Source organism: Crocodylus siamensis, chromosome 4 (genome assembly GCF_052110815.1).
Source record: "Crocodylus siamensis isolate JL-2025a chromosome 4, ASM5211081v1, whole genome shotgun sequence".
NCBI classification, from domain to species: Eukaryota; Metazoa; Chordata; order Crocodylia; family Crocodylidae; genus Crocodylus; species Crocodylus siamensis.
Genome location: NC_143398.1, coordinates 133,895,036 through 133,907,848, shown reverse-complemented (window position 1 = coordinate 133,907,848; position 12,813 = coordinate 133,895,036). Strand labels below are relative to the sequence as shown.

Below are 12,813 nucleotides of genomic sequence, written 5' to 3'. Positions count from 1 at the left end.
AAGGGTGTCCGGGAATGCCTGCTTACCAAAAAGGTGGCATACACCCAGTGAAAGGGGGGTGTTATCTCCAAAGAGGAGTATACCTCCTCTGCTCGGACCTGTAGGGGGCCTGTCAGGAAAGCTAAGGTGGACATAGAGCTAGGACTAGCATTCAAGATCAAAGATAATAAAAAGTCCTTTTTCAAATATATAGGGAGGATGAAGAAGGCATCGGGTAATGTGGGGCCCTTGCAAAGTATGCTGGGCACCAGAGGAGAAAGAAGAACTCTTTAACCAATTCTTCACCTCCGTTTTCTTGTGCAGGGACTGGGACTTCCCCACTGTGATGCCAGACGGACTCAAGGGGAACGCCTCCAGACCTCAGGTTGGGGAGGACCGGGTTAGAGAGCTTCTGGAGGGGCTGGACATGTTCAACTCAGTGGGTCCAGATGCTCTGCACCCCAGGGTGTTGAGGGAGCTAGCTGGGGTTATTGCAGGGCCCTTGGCACGGCTTTACGAGCACTCGTGGTGCTCCGGCCAGGTGCCAGATGACTGGAAGACAGCTAATGTGGTCCCCACCTTCAAAAAAGGGAAGAGAGAGGACCCGGGCAACTATAGGCCCGTCAGTCTTACCTCAATCCTAGGGAAACTCTTTGAGAAGATCCTCAAGGAGCACATCTGTGATGGGCTGGCTTCAGGGATGATGCTCAAGGGCAACCAGCATGGTTTTGTTAGGGGCAGTCATGTCAGACCAACCTGATTGCCTTTTATGATCAGGTCATAAAGGCAATGGATGCAGGTGTCGCCATGGACATAGTCTTTCTAGACTTCAGCAAGGCCTTTGACACCATCTCCCACCCCATCCTCATTAAAAAACTAGGCAACTGTGGCATTGATACCTATACAGTCAGATGGATTGCAGATTGGCTCAAGGGTCGTACTCAGAGGGTAGTAGTGAATGGGTGACATTCAACCTGAAGGGAGGTGGGCAGCGGAGTCCCCCAGGGCTCAGTCCTTGGGCCTGCGCTGTTCAATTTCTTCATCAGTGATTTGGATGATGGGGTGAAATGCAACCTGTTTAAATTCACTGATGATACCAAAATTTGGGGTGAGGTGAGCATGCTAGTAGGGAGGGAAAGAGTGCAGCAAGATCTGGATAGGTTACAGGAGTGGGCTAACATAAACAGGATGCGTTTCAATACTGACAAGTGCAGGGTACTGCACTTAGACAGTAGAAACCAGCAGCCCACTTATAGAATGGGAAACTTCCTTCTTGAGAGCATGGAGGCAGAAAGGGATCTTGGAGTCATTATTGACTCCAAGATGAACATGGGCCGACAATGCCAGGTCACAGTTGGCAGGGCTAACCGCACCTTGTCGTGCATCCACAGGTGCATCTCAAGCAGAGCCAGGGAGGTGATCCTCCCCCTCTATGCGACACTGGTCAGGCCACAGCTGGAGTACTGCATCCAGTTCTGTGCGCCCCATTTCAGGAGGGGTGTGGACAACATTGAAAGGGTCCAGAGGAGGGCCACCCGCATGATCCGAGGACAACAGGGCAGACCCTACACTGAAAGACTGCGGGACCTAAACCTGTTCAGTCTTCCCAAGAGAAGGCTGAGGGGGGACCAGGTGACTGTCTATAAACTCACTAGGGGGGACCAGAAGGGTTTGGAGGAGACACTGTTTCCCCTAGCACCCCCTGGCATGACAAAGAATAATGGACACAGTTATTGAAGAGTAGGTTTAGATTAGACATCCGCAAGAACTACTTCACAGTTAGGGCGGCTAGGAGCTGGAACCAGCTTCTAAGGGAAGTGGTGCTGGCTCCTACCCTGGGGATCTTTAAGGAGAGGCTTGATGACTACCTGGCTGGACTCATTTGAGTCCAGTTTTTTCTCCCGCCCAGGCGACAGGTCGGACTTGAAGATCTACAAGGTCCCTTCTGACCCTACTTCTATGAACCTATGATTTCACTCTCAAATTTTCCTCTGGATCACAGCTTTAATGTAGCAGTAAGTGTCTGTCTTCTCTTTGGAATTGATGTCATTCTGCCAAGCTTTAAAGGCTTTCCTTTTTCTTTCAATAAGAGCTTACATTTCCTTATGCTCATCAAACCAGTCCTGAAGTTTCTTTGTAGAGAAGCTTTTATAAAGATATTTTGCATGCCTCACAGACGCCGTTCTTGAGGCTCTCCATTGATCAACAGTTTCAAAATCGTAAAGGAAGTTAGAGTTTCTCACTGAAGTATTACTGGAGATGATTACTTTTAGCAGAGTCTTTCAACCACTCAATACTGAATCTCTTCCTTGGTTACATTGTTTTTGGGTGGTATGAATAGACATGGCAGAACTTATCAAACCATGAGCCATCCAGCAGTCATCTGTGCTTGCCATAGCTCTGGTCATGCAGATGTCACAATGATCCTGGGCACACACTATGGGGTCCTATACACATGCATGGAGTCTGCTCCAATGCACTGGAAATCCAGTATGTTGGAGCAGATTTGATTAATCCAGTCTGCTGAAGCACAGAAATTAAGGCAGGCTCTAGTATCACATGTATTGGCGTCCTTGCACTGAAAAATAGTGGCAGGGCAATTTGAGCTTTAGTTCAAAGTTCCCCACCGCAATTTTTCAGCATGGGGATGCTGATACATGTGACGCTCAGGCACTTCTAATTAACGCAGCTCCCTAATTGAAGTGCCTGCCCACACCTTCTAGAGCATGTGTAAAAATGCCCTATGATGCAGTCAGCCAGGTGCCAGTGTTTTGAGTGGGGATGCACCCATGATGTCTTCCATTTATTGTTTTGAAGAAATAAGGAGTTCATGATGATGAGATCATATTCCTGTGTAAACACTCTTGCTCAGGAAAAGAATTCCATTTGAATTGACTTTTCCCATAGCTCAGAGGCTCTGCCCACTGAATCATGAAATTGCCAAGAATTACCTTATCTTCTTTGGGGACAGATGACAGGACTTGCTTCAGTTAAGAACACAATACTTCTTTTTTTTTTGTTATCTGCATCAAGGGTCAGGGTGTATATGCATTGATGACTATCGCATGTTGGTCAGCTGAAGATGAAGGGGCATGAGACACTTGTTGATGCCAACTAGGTATTCCGACATCTGAGACCAGTCTTGTTCTTGTAAGCAAAACCAACGTTGTGGATGTGTGTCCTTTTCATTTTTTCCTTTCCAAAAGAAGGTGTAGTGACCAACAGGCTTTGTGAGTGCTGCCCCTGTTGCATGTCTTGTCTCACTAAGTTTATCAATGTCAATATCAAATGATGCAAGTTCTCTAAAGATAGGATTTGTCTCTCTGATTTTATCTAGATGCTTTCCAAGTTACTCTCAAGTTATTCAACTGGCAACAAAATGTAGATATGAGCCTCTAGCATTCAGTGAAGAATGAAACATGGAGAATTTAGACTGTTTTGGGGCTTGGGCATCATTTCAAAAGCACTTAATGTTGGACTTGCTTTGTTCCCTGTGAAGTCACTCCCAGTGACTTCAATAGGAACAAAATTAAGCAAACACTGAGTGCTGCTGAAGATTCCATCCCTCATGCCAGGAAAAGCAGGGAAACAAACTTTGCAACTTATGTGGCCTTATGACAGGAGCACTTTGGACAATAATCCGGACACAGATGTGAACTTTTGTCTTATGTAACATCAGAAACTGAGACAGTTAATAGACTAACATAAACACCCTCTGCATGCTTATATTTGGCAATGTGTACACTTAAACACCTATTATGCAGCTGTTAAAATGTCATTTTCCATAAGCTTTCAAATGAAGTTTAATGTCTATACAGATGTAACTTGGATATCAAAAAAGGTACTAGAAGCCTTGGCTTTTCTTTGACAGAGAAAGGATTTTATATAGTCACCTACAGTCAAATGACCACAACTGCATTTCTGCTTTTTTCTGTAACCGTATATTTCCTTAGCTTGTAGTAATGATGTTTGGGTACCTGGTAAGCAGGTAAATAATTGACAAGTGGTTTGCTTTATGTTCTTAAGGGGAGTGAAATATATTAAAGAAAGTTTTGGATTAAACAGTAGTGGTATTGCCACTTTGTATTTCTGCTCTGCAGACCATTGTAGACACATGCCAGTCTAAAGGTGCTACTTATAAAGAGTGTTTACAGGTGCACTATAATCGAGTATTGATATAAAATAATACTGTGAAAAAGCTTATTTAAAAAATAAGCTCCAGCTGTCCATTAAAACAGTTCTGAACTTAAAATAATAATAGAACACAAACAAAAGACCTGAGCATGAATAAACCATAAGGTGCAGACATTACACTTTTTCTCGTTTAAGTGGTCAGAAACTGATCTATATCTGTAACGGAACAGAAGTTTGGAGCATGTAAACTGGTTTAAAAATGGCAGAACCCGGTCTAAAGTAGACCTGGATGGATATAGTATCAGACTTGACCAGTTTAGGTTAAACTGGTCTATTGAACTTCAGTACCAGATCCTCTCCTGACTCAAGTTGGTACCCTGGTATGCCAGGCTGCTTGTGGGGCCCCGCTAGCCCTGGTTCACAGGGTGGCTCAGTAGCTTTGGCCATGCTCAGCTGCTCCGAGCTGTCAGCCACAGGCAGGGTGCAGGAAAGGGAACACCCGTAGTTCAGGAATTATCCATCTTTATACAATGTCCCTATGTGGAGAGGGGGAAGGCCGTGTTCCTTAGAAGGAAGGTTTGGGCATCTCAATGCTCCAGGGAATGGTGGGCACCCGGCATAATTCCTACAACTGCACCAAGCTATTCACCAGAGTTCTGAGACCTGGGAGATCGCAGCTGCCATCGTCTCCCAAGCTCAGGCTATATGAAATCCCCAGGACTGGGAGACGATGGCAGCTGCGATCTCCCAGGCTCCAGGGTTTCACACAGCCCTGAGGATGTGATATCATGGCAGCTATAATCTCCCAGCCCTGCCAATTTATGCAGCCCTGAGACTAGGAGATGGTGACAGATGTATCTCCCAGCCAAGGGGACTCTCAGCCCCAGCAACTGCCAACTCTGGGTCCTGGAAGCACTCCTTATTACCAGGACCCAGAGTCCCATAGCTATGGATGCTGGGTCCTGGTAGTGTGCCTTCCAGTGCTGGGACCCACCTAGGTCCCAGCAGCTGCAGGGTGTGGATGCAATCTCCCAGCCCTGGGGTGAGTGAAACCTCGGGGGCTGGCAGGTCACAGCTACTGCAGTCTCCCAGGTCCAGGGGTTTAACACAGTCCTGGGGCCAGGAGACTGTGGCAGCTGCAATTTCCCAGTTCTCAGAGCTGCTGCTGCTACCACTCTGCCCCTTTCTCCCCCACCCCCCAGACGCCACCACTGGCTGCGCTGCCAGGCATAGGCTGCAGAATGGCATGGGCCACCCAGGCCATGGCCCAACCAACTTCTAGCACATTAATTTATAAAACCCACAAATGTGTAATTGTCATTCCAGTTAAAACTGTATAGCTATTTTTTTAACTGCATAGCTAGCTAAATTAACATGCTAAAAGTTGGCCGGCCTGTGGCCCGGGTGGCCCACCCTGTTCTGTGACCTGTGCTGCCAGGCATGCTGTGATGACCTGCTCTTGAAGCCTAGATCTCCGTGCAGGGGAGAGTTCATGGTGACAGCAAGGGGTGGGGACACGTAGGACTGTGCGAAACAGCACCATTTTGTTTCGACTTCTGTTTCTCCATTTCAAAAGGACAGCATTTCATTTCGAAGTTTTGTTTCATTTCAAAGCACTGTTCTGTTTCATTGAAATTGTGAACATGAAAATGCCTGGCTGGGCAGGGAAACAGTGAGCTCCCCAGTCCAGGTGCTGCTCAGTTCCCAGTTCCTGTGAGAAACCAGGAGTCTTGAAGTGCCAGGACAGGGGGTGGGGGTGTGGGGACAGAGATCATGAACACCTCATGCCTCTCAAGGCTGGGGGGACACGGCAACTGCCCTCAGGCAGCTACGGCAGTGGCAGCAGTGGGGGTGTGGCAGCGGTGAGCGAGGCACTCCTGCATACAGCTGCACTGACACTGGCAGCAAGGACAGGCTGAGTGGGGCTTGCCCGCAGGTGGCTGCAGCAGTGTCAGCAGTGGGGGGTGGCAAGCACTGACCAGTGGTCAGCAACCACCTGCAGATGCCACCGGCAGCATTGCAGCATCCAGCAGCAATTAGTGACCACCTGCAGACACTGCCAGTGGCATCAGCTACGGGGGGTGGTAAGCAGTGACCGCCCTTGGGTGCCACCAACACTATCAGTGGTGTCCAGTCTCAGGGGGTGCACCACCAATCTCAGAGGGTGCACGTGCACCCACATGCACCCCCACTCATCGTCAATGGCAGAGATCAACCATATCATGGCACTGATCAGCTCCCAGCTCCTTACGGAGAACAGGGAGGTGAGCAGTGCCAGGACTGGGGACAGAAATTCCCCCATCTCCTGTGGCCCCTGCTGGTGTGGCTGACCAAGAGCAAATTTCCTCCCAGTCAGCATCTACAGAAGCAGTACTGTGCAGTAGCTAATGCACAGTTAATCTACTATCTGTATTTACAGGTAGTAGAAAACCACACGTTATCCTAATTTGTGGTTCAGTAGCTGCTACCCACCATTACATAGTGACAAGCAGGACAGACCCAGTGAGAGAATTCCTGCCCAGCCAGGGGCTCGCTGGCAGCTGCTCCAGGAACCAGACAGGTCCTAGCTAGTCCCCAGCTGGGTGGTGAATGCCTGCTGGGCACCAGGCTAGCTGGCAGTTGTGTGTCCCAATTGTGCGTGAGACCAGAAGATAGCTGTGACTGCAACCATCAGAGCTCTCCTGGCCCTATATGCATTGGGACTGTCCCCTGTGCCCCCTGCAACCTGGGCTAGCACCCTGGGGGAGCCTGGAGCTTTTCCTGGCTGCTGCAGGGAGGCAGATCAGGGCAGGAGAAGCCTTACACAAAGCTATTCCTTTTGGGAGCAGATTTGTTCCTAACAGGGTGCACATGTAGACATGCTCCTGAGGAAGGCTTACTGCACAGTATTTTACACATTAATAGCACACCCAGGGAGAAGTGTGGGAAAGCACTGGAAGACCAGCAACATTAAAGTTCTATTAGAGTACTATTTCTCCATGTCTATATTCCATAGTGTTCACATTAACAAACATGCTGTCTTGAGCTTTAGCATAATACTCTCTGGCTTGAATTAAAACTGTTGCCAGAACCAGACATCAGTATGTGTGGACAGGACTTGACTATAACTTGAGTTAACTGCAACAAAGACAAGCTTTCATAAGGGCAGTAAGATTATTCAAGGGACCTGAATCTCATAAGGTACCTTTGCTGTCCTTATGAGGGGCTCACCACTAACTGTATTGTCTAATATTAGTAATATGATGGAGTGAAAAGTTTGTATTAACTGTTTGACTTTTATTTTAAATAAAACCATTAAAATGTTTAGAAATGGGCATAAGATCCACGTTTCAGATCATGATCTAAAATCCTCCAAAGTTTTAAGCTGTTCTTATATCGGACCAATCTCTAAGCAGGATTACTCGGACTGGGTTTTGTTTCACATATTCTCTCAGATCCTTTTATTTCTGATGCATCTCTTGCCAGATAAATGTTTGAGCTGCTCAAGAAACGTATTTTATTTCCCGGGGGGGGGAGGGTTGGGAATCAGTTTAAATTAAGATTTGCATTGAATGTTTTGATGTGCCACCAAAAACTTAAAAATTACATTTTTAGCTTTGGAATTTTTAATGATAATCTGAAAAACTGATGACAAATTCACTTTGACCAAAAAGCCATTTTTTCATCAAAAATATTTTAATGAAAGACTTTTACCAGTTTTAGTAGTTATATTGGAAAACTGCATTCCCCCGCCTCCAGTATGCCTGTGGATGCACTGAAGGATTATGTACTCCCTCCCTTTCCTAAAGTAGAGGCTTTTTGCTACACAAGTTGTCTCTTTCCTCCATCTTATGTTCTCAGCATTGTTCATGGACACTGTGCATTTGGTTTTTAGAAAGCAACACATGCCACCTATCCAAGAAAATACATCAGAATCCCTGTTTTTCTCCTGAAGTCTGCTCATTTTTCTTCGAACAATTTATGTTTTATAAAAATGGATGTGAAAAGACAGGGGTATTTTGACTAATTTGTCTAGTGGGTTCACCTTGCAAATCCTACATACCTTTTAGTAACACACTCAATAAATTAAACTACTTTTTATCATCAGCATTCACAATTTAACAGATACACTGCCCAATAACCTTATGCCTGAATTAAGACCACAAACCCGAGAAATGTATCAATGGAAGACTGGGAAAAAGAAGCTGTCTGGAAACTGTGATTTATATTGTATGACGGCTTGTCCTTATGTTTTTTTCCCCACTGATGTTACAGTCATATATGGTGTGATTTTAATACATAATATGAATCCATTTGTTTGTTGAAAGTCCCTTTGAAAATCCCTTCTGAGTTTAACAGGAAATGGGGTGGGGGGCTCATTGCAGGATTATGACATACTTCCATTACATCTTCCACAGAGATATTATATATATAGTATATAATATGAATTACAAAGACTTTGTGCAGTCATGTTTCCAGATTGCTCATTTTTATTATGGTAGTTCATATTAGATAATATGACTGCAACATATGTATTACCTTTAGTTTCCTTCAAGCACTTTCAGAGGAGATTCCACTTGTATCTTTGATCATCTGGTAGCTTGTATGGCGGATACTAAAAGGAAACATGGGCCCTAAGGTAGAATTATACAAGAGGCCGAGATATCTGAATTTCTCATGACATGTCAAGTCTTTGACATAGCTTTGCTAATCTGAGTCTGGATAAAGCTGTTTGCAACCGAATTGTTACCACTGGATGGCTCAGGAGCATAAGAAAAATAAAGCAACACACAGAGTCCAACTCTGGATGGACAGAAAGTCCACAACATTTTATTAGTCTCAGCAAAATAGCTGGGTGAATGGCTCCTTTCATTGTGAGGATGTGAGGAGCTAAGTCTTTTCCATTTTGGAAGGTAGGGCTATAGGGCTGATAATACCATAGGAGTCTGCAAGGCTTGAACAAGGCCAATACAATTGTTCAGTATAAACTCTGGTTGTTTTAATATAAAAAGCAGCTCATCAAAGCAGAGTTGCCATCTGTTGATCTGGCCAGGTGAGAAAATGCACCATTGTACCTACTGTTCTTTCCTTTTAGACAACAGTTCTGCAAATAGACACCTGAGTGCAGCCGTTCTAGTCAGTGGGACTACTCCTGGACATAAAATTATGCAAATACTTAGATATGAGAGTAATCTGTCTAAGAAGCTTCAGACACAAGTGTTGCTAAACTGGCATTTTTCATCAGCCATAATCCTATGAGAAATTAAATAACTTCGGGCAAATTATCTTTGAAATCAGAGGAATACTACTTGCACTGAGTTTTAAGTTCTCACTGTTTCCTTTAAGGCACTGAAACTATGCTGTGCTATGTCTGACCTCCTCTTGACCTTGGCCCTCTTGGTTCTCAGATCACTAACAGACTACTCTAAGATACATAGCTGGTCTTGATTCCTTAATAGGCCTCACTTCAATGGCCTAGCCAAGCTCCACTACACCAAAGGCATGTCTATACCGCTTCTGAGCCACACTAGGTAACACCATTGTATGGTACAACAGATCCATTTTACAGAGACTAAACCCTAAAATCAATATAATGTAGCTGCTTTAAGAGTGGTGCTGGTGGGTGCACTGTCTCAAGTGCATGTATAGGCACACTTCCAGCCTTGCTCTAACATGGCATCACTATATCTGTTGAAATGGCCATAATCCAGATATAATGTTGCTACTTCCCAAATGAACTCCTTTCTGAAGGCTGGGGCAGGAAATTCAGCTGCTGGAGGCCTCATTACTTTGATACCAGCAAGTAGTTCCCTTCCACAAGAAGACTTCATTACTGGCCACATGTATCCTATTTCCAATTTCTTTGTGGCACCTGAGAGGCTAAGGGACTGGCTCTCCAGGTAGTTTCCTGCCAATTACTTTTAACTACTTTACTCAAAATACAAACAAATCAGCAACTTATGACCTGAAAGTTGAATCTCCGCATTGTTATCTTGGATGTATTAATAACTTGCTGGTCAGCATCCAATTATTGCCAAGTCCTGGCCCTTTCTTCCCCCATTCAGTTTTTCTTTCTTTTCTGTCTCATCATAAGAAATGTTAGTACAGTTCTAAGTAGGATATCTTAATGCAACACACACAAAATCCCCTTGGATTCTGGTTTATATCTTAAATAAGAACCTTAATGGCTGTAAAAAATACGATTTGCTGCAGTCACTAAGCTGAAGATTTTTTTAAATTTCATATACAGCCATTAAAAGAGTTGGTGCTTTTGACAGTGATATTATGCAGTGTCGTAAGTTCAGATTTTTTTCCCCCTGGAGTTAAAAAAAATAATTAAAATCAGGCCTAGTTTGTTTGTTTAATATATTTAAAATGATGAAAATCATTCCTAAAAATAGCCATATTTTCCTTTTTTTTTACACCATGATGCTTGACCAGAGTAAATGAAAATGGAACCTCAACAAGACCAGAACTAATGTAATGCTAGTTACTTACCTCCTTTTTGTCCGAACTCAGAAGCTAGGTACAGCATGTAAACATTCAAAAGCAGTTGCCAATTTTTTAAAATATACTAAACTGCACTTTTCCTGCACCAATGCTTGGTTCTCTCTCTCTCTATATATATATGTATTTAGTTAGATGTTCATTGACTGCTTCGATTGTTGTTTAGCATTACTGTGTACTGTTGAATAGTTGGTACCTTTTCATCCCAAAAGTGTCCAAGAATGTTAAGGTAGTTGTGACCATGTCTGATAAGTTTTCTGGTTTTTAGTAATGCTTGGGTACTTTGAAAATATTTTCTTAACATTAAAGTACTTCCTATATACATATATATGGTGGGTGGGTTGGTGTGGGTGAGAGAGAGAGAGATACATACAGTGGGATGAGGATACAATTAAAACTTATGTATGGATAATTATATATAAGGATAAAACATTAGATAGTAGCTGGATAGTTAAATTAATAAAACTGTTTCTATTATCACCTGTTTTCTTATCCCATCTTTAAAAAAAACACTCTGAATTAAACTTTTTATGGTATTGTTCATCCAAAAGTAATTTTGTAAGAAGTAAATTTGATCAAGTCCCTTTCAGTTATGAGTTGTACATGGCTGTGCAACTTTAAGGGTGCTGACAGACGTGACAGTGATGCTGACAGATGTGGAGTCTGTCACACAATCAGCCAGTAAAAGCTCTCTACAGCCATTAAATGACAGAAGTACATGGCTGCAAAGAGCTTTAAAAATGCCCAGTCAGGTGACAATCTGATGAAGGTGCTCTGAAGTGGAGCACCTTCATTAATGTCTGTCAGCACAGCTGGGAGCAGGGTTTGGCTGATGCAACCAAGTTTGCACTGTCTTCAACAAAGGAAGGGGGAAAGGGAGTGGAGGGAACTTATTCAGGGGGTTGCCCAGCTGGTGCTGGAGGATGGGGCAGGTGGACTGGAGAGGCTGTGACAACTGAGATGGGGGGGCTACAATCCACCCGCCCCACCCTCCAATGCCAGCTGGGCAACCCCCAGAACAAGCTCCTTCTGTTCCCTTCTCCCTCCCTTTCCAAAAATAGTGCCGATGCTTGGAGGGGAGAGGATCAGGGCTAGCGGGAGAGTGGCTGCAAAGACATAGCCACTCTAAACTGCAGCTCATCTCCCAATTCCTGAGACCTAACACCTAACAACAAATGTCTATTGGGTCCCATGGACAGCTGTAACTCATGGCACTGTCTGCAAAGTGCCAAGAGCTACAGCAGGGAGCTACATATCTGTCAGCACCTTACAAACACAGAAACTAAACAAAGACCATTTCCCACTGTAAACATTTGTGTATACATGTGTATTGCTTCCCTTTTCCAGCAAACAACAGAAGAGCCATGCTTGAAATTCAGAATGAGGCTAGTGTTCACTACATAGGACATCCAGGACCAGGTTTTTTAAAATTGTTTAAAAGTATCAAACTCCTGAAATTTCAGTCCTGCCTACAGAGAGTTTACAATGTTCATATATGTGTATAAATCCATTTAACTGTGTTTCCATTCTTTGATGGTACACAGTCAGTCATCTAAATTTTACAAAATGTAATTCCTAAAATCAAATGCTGCTTCTCTCACCAATTGTGGTACCCCACTAACTTGACAGGAAAGCTGCAGTCATAAAATGATTTAGGTGGCTAATGTGGGACTTTGTCATGGCTGACAGACCTAAGTACAAAATGCAGATCCTCAGAACCATTCCACCTAACCCTAGAAAAGCCTAAACTCTGTGTGTGCCTAAGTGTATGAAAGTTCTCCAGACATTTAAATTTCTGCCTCTGAACATGTACAAAAGGGCCTCACTCTTGGCAACTAAGCAGAGTTGGCGCCTATCTCACACTTGAGTCACCTCTTGATCCATTCTCCACCACTGGATCATTCTCCACCTTCGTTACATAACTTACCTTTTTGTTGATCTGGAGCTTAGACTCAACATAATTCTGTTTACTGTTCCCATAGAAAAGAGCAGCATAGGTGGGAGTCTCTTCCATCACAATTTTTATCTTAAGCAATCAAACATTTAAAGCAAAAAAGAAAAGAAAAAGAAAAGAAAAGAAGTGTCCAGAGTCTTTGTAAGCAAAAGTTAGACTTTAGCAGTGGCTAAAGATGGATCCAGGACAGGGAATATAACCTAGGGTAGAGGCAAAAAACCACTCCGTCTTTCTGCCATGTGACTTTTAAGCCAATAAAT

At 44.0% G+C, this 12,813-nt stretch overlaps 1 protein-coding gene and 1 long non-coding RNA gene across 2 annotated transcripts in view; one reads left to right on the top strand and one right to left on the bottom strand.

The window, feature by feature from the left end:
* The window catches only part of LOC149866530 (potassium voltage-gated channel subfamily KQT member 1-like), an 808,906-nt gene that overhangs the window by 734,361 nt on the left and 61,732 nt on the right, over positions 1 to 12,813 (top strand). The gene's annotated exons all lie outside the window — the stretch shown is intronic.
* LOC149866531 (uncharacterized) overlaps positions 1 to 12,813 on the bottom strand; it is a 163,594-nt gene that overhangs the window by 103,067 nt on the left and 47,714 nt on the right. The gene's annotated exons all lie outside the window — the stretch shown is intronic.